The sequence below is a fragment of the Patiria miniata genome, unplaced genomic scaffold (genome assembly GCF_015706575.1).
Source record: "Patiria miniata isolate m_02_andy unplaced genomic scaffold, ASM1570657v1 HiC_scaffold_9, whole genome shotgun sequence".
NCBI lineage: Eukaryota > Metazoa > Echinodermata > Asteroidea > Valvatida > Asterinidae > Patiria > Patiria miniata.
The window spans coordinates 26,059,910-26,064,271 of record NW_024037076.1 but is presented as its reverse complement, the minus strand read 5'-3'; positions in this window follow the sequence as shown (position 1 = coordinate 26,064,271).

Sequence of the window (4,362 nt, the reverse complement as noted above, 5' to 3'; positions counted from 1 at the left end):
TTTTTCTTTTTCATTTCCTAGACTTTGCTGTCATGTTTTTTGTTAATGTGCAACTTGAGATTGTTGAGATTGGCCAGTGGGTGTACTGTACATGCACAATTTGCAAATATTATTTTTTTATTACTACATGTATTTATTATTATGTATTACTTTGCTGAAACGTTACACATGTGCAGATGGTACAATGATACATTCATGTATGACAACATTGAGACTGTGTACATGTAACTTAATTAAAGGGAATGTACGTCATTGGCTTTTGCTGTAATTTGCAGAAATGAACTATTTGAGGGGTTAGTATACCGTATATTAGATCAAATATTGTTGCACTGACATGTTTGAAGTTTTGTGTTCGAAAATGCTTGAAAAACCGAAAAAACCAAGAAAAAATCAAGTAGTCTGGTTCCCTGACTCCACTTAGATGAAATGGATAAAAAAAATGCCGGAAAATAATATTGTAAGGTAAGGGAACCAGTCTTGCTGGCCTACACCCGTTCATGAACATGGAACCAATAGCAAAACAAAATTTGGACTGAAAAAAGCGTACATTTAAAGCAGTAGTTGAAATATAGTTAGGTCTTTCCACCCACATCCTAGTAAGTATTTCGTACAACTTGGTAGTTTTATTTTTCGATGTTTGCAAATGTTGTATTTTCCCTTTATTTGACTGGATCAGTGGAGTTTTCAAAAGTTTCCAGGGCTGTTGCAACTTGAAGTGTGAACATTCCCCCGCCCCCCCCCCCCCCCAAAAAAATGTTCATAAACATGTACATGTACGGTACATGTATATTCACCATCTCCAGTGCATGACAACACCCGTTTCCAATTTTTAGCAAAAATATCCATCTCTGTTGGAAGTAAGTAATTCTTCCCCGTTGGATTAGCTGTGCACTTTTCCTAGGTACTTAAAAGAAAAAAAGGGAATTCAGTTGAAGAATATTGTCAAGTTAACCCCAAGTCACAAAGTCTATCCAAGGAAACCTCAAAAGACATTTTTGAGGACACCCATGGCCCTTGAAAAAACAGGGCAAACCGATAGGCATGAAAAAAAAAATACATAACCAGGGACCTTTATATAATGGCTTCGCTTCGCTTGGCATTACAAAATGCATCCAGAATTTCTGGTAATTGGGTCGTGTACCGCTGAGAAGCTACAGAGAATGCCATTAGCTAGTTAATGGAATGAACACTATGCCATTACTCGATTAATACGGAAAAAGAAGTATATCAGCAACATCACAAAAACCCCAAAAAAACCAACAAACAAACAAACAAAACCCCAAATGCACAGTGTATGCCTTTATTCGTACATGTACGGGTCCGGAAGATCATGTTATTCCTGATAAGTACACTGTACGTACCCACTAACGTGCGTACGGTAATTTGCTCGTTTTCATCCATGCGCCAGTGGGCAAGGTGAATTCTGCAGATTGTACTATTAGTTATCCCGCGAGTACGATTGGACACGAGTAATGTACATAGTGCGTCTGTGTCCCACATATTCGGCCTTGTGGTTTCGTATATGTGGGACACAGACGCACTAGGCCTATATTTTCCGTGTTCCACGAGCGCGAGTTTTGATAACGAATTTATCTTCAAGTAAACTTGATGCACAGTAGTGTGGTGGAACAACGCTCGCTGAACACGAACTTTTTCAGCGGTTATCCCATTACACGTGCGTGTTGTACGGAATGGGGGCGCGCGCATAGAATACCGCAATACGCGGAGTGCGGTATGGACCGTGGCCGTGCTACATGGTTATAGGCAGCCCGGCTTGTTGCCATGGATCGACCAATCAGATTGAGGATTCAAGTTTACTTGAAGACAAATGTATATTCACCAGCAGAAAATTCCACATCATGAGCAGTTCATTATTGTCAAAGTTTATCCACATTTTTTGTAACTCAGTTAAAATATAGGATCATTTGCAAACTCACAAAAACAAAACTGCCAAAATATGATGAGTATTGAAGCCACCAGTTTGATTTGTAAGAAACTAATACATGTGTTGTACTGGTATGAAACATCCTGAGAAATTGTTGAGCCTTAGGCTGTCATTCAAGAAAAAGAGGAATTGTGTATAAGCCAAAATAAAATAATAGTTCTGCTTCCGGTTACCCAACGGTACCTACCCTATTTCGACAGCAACTTCTCAAATTTATTTTGAGGAAAAATGAGAAAAAACCCGAAAAACCATCAATTTGCTCTTTTCACACTTCCGCCATGGGCATGCAGAGACCCTTGATCTGGAATCTTTTACACAATAAATATAGCCGGTTCAGTGATTCCCGTGGTTGGGGTTCAGATCATTGACCGGCTATTTTCATTATGTAAAGTTGCCAGATCCATGGCGGATCGTGAAAAGAGCGAATCACTACATTTTAACCTTGACTACACACAGACACCTCTATATGATCATTTACAAAAAAAATTGCCCCCCCCCCAAAAAAAATCCCTACCTACCTGTAACGTACCGGTACCCTGTTTTTAAATGCCATGTATCGGAAGTACATGTATATGTACCAAGGTTAAATTGCATGAGCTGCTGATGAGCACCAGGGAACTTGCTCAATACAGAATCTATTCTGCTAAGCAACACCAGGTTACCAGCCAAAATGCAATAGGGTACACATGTACGTATACATGTGCATGTATCGTTAAGCTGCAGATTTTTTTTTGCGTATTTTCAAAATAAGCTGAGCAAAAATCTTTCCATGGCACTCAGAAAAAAAATTGTCCCAAACCAACCCAGACCTGCAAAGATGAAAATACATACACATGTACATACTAATGTAGATCTGCCTAATCCTTTAGAACTTCCCCTTGGGCATGACACATCAACTAGCCCCTTTCTCAAAAATTGGTCTTGTACCAAATATTTGGCTTTGCCGGGCTCCAAGATTTGATCCCCAACAACTGTTGTGACCCTACTGATCCTAACCTCTTTTCCCATTTGCCAAACATGTCCAATCCCCCCCCCCCCCCAATTGCGGTACGACACTCACTATAGGCCTATACATTCTGCAAAGTCTCCATCCGCCCCGCCCCTGTCAGTCTTGTGGGGGGCTACCACCAGCTGTGTTTCATTGGTGTCACACATTTGCAGGAAGTTGGGGGGGGGGGGGGGGGTGTAATGACTCACACGTAACGTCTTGGAATCCCAAACTCACCCTCACTGTACATTCCACTTCTTTTCTCACATTGTTTGAAGATCCAAGAAAAAAATACCTGTTAATTGGGCCAGGACAGAAATTATCATAGTTTGCAGTATTTTGATGATTGTTCGAGTTGTGCGTTTGTTGTGATGTTTTGATTAATTTAGCACTTTTGAAAAACTGTTAAATCAGGTTTAAAACCCTAAGGCCCCCCCCCCCAAAAGTCTCCGGTTTCTGGTACGGAACTTGCCCCCAAAGTGGTGCGGTGACGCGGCTTTTTTTTTTAACCTTTTTTTTTCTTCAAATGTCGACTGATGACTGCAAATGGTGCCCGACTAAATTTAGTGCAAATATATGGGAGTCCAGAGAGGCCATCTAAAGCTTATACTCGATCGTAACCCCATCTAAAACACGTTACAATTGGGCAGCAGCAGGATTCCAGTCAAACCAGTGAGTCTGGCCGTTTTGAGACATCATCTTGCATTGAAAAAAAAAACCTTTTTCATTTTGCTGATGCGCATGGCTACGGTGACGCGCGCGCATACAGAAACCGGAGACTTCTTTTTTTTGGGCCTAACCCCCTAGTCGTTCCCCAGGACAACCCTGCTAAATCCAACAGGCCAAATGATGCTCATTCTAAACAGGACACAATCCAAAATGCCAAGTTTATGGGTATATACATTGTACCTCAACATATTTAGAAAGACATGCTCAATCCTACAGAATCCAACTGTGTCTTGCCTGCTGAATCCAAGAGAATGTAACACAATCCAACTGTCTGTTATTACCTGCTGAATCTAACAAAGTGCAACGTGGCACTATTTAAAAACCAGCACCCAACTTAAACCATTGCTATGACGTCACACTATTGTTAAGAGTATGGATTCGGATCTACGAATCTCTTACACTGGTCACAAAGTGTGGATTCGGAACGACGAATCTTTAGTAAGTGTGGATTCGGAATTACGAATCCACACTTTGAACACGTCGGACAATTGTTCTCCTATAGGACCGTCTGCGTGAAAATTTGCTTTCTGAAAATTACCAATGCATCTTCACTGTCAGATTCTCCGCCGTCACTGCAAAATCTACTTTTAGTCGGAAAGAAATCTTCGTCTGAACTATCAATTTTGACGCAAGGAACCTATACCTGTACACACAAAATGACTTGTACGGGTGTGGCGATACACATGCTAAACATGCTAGG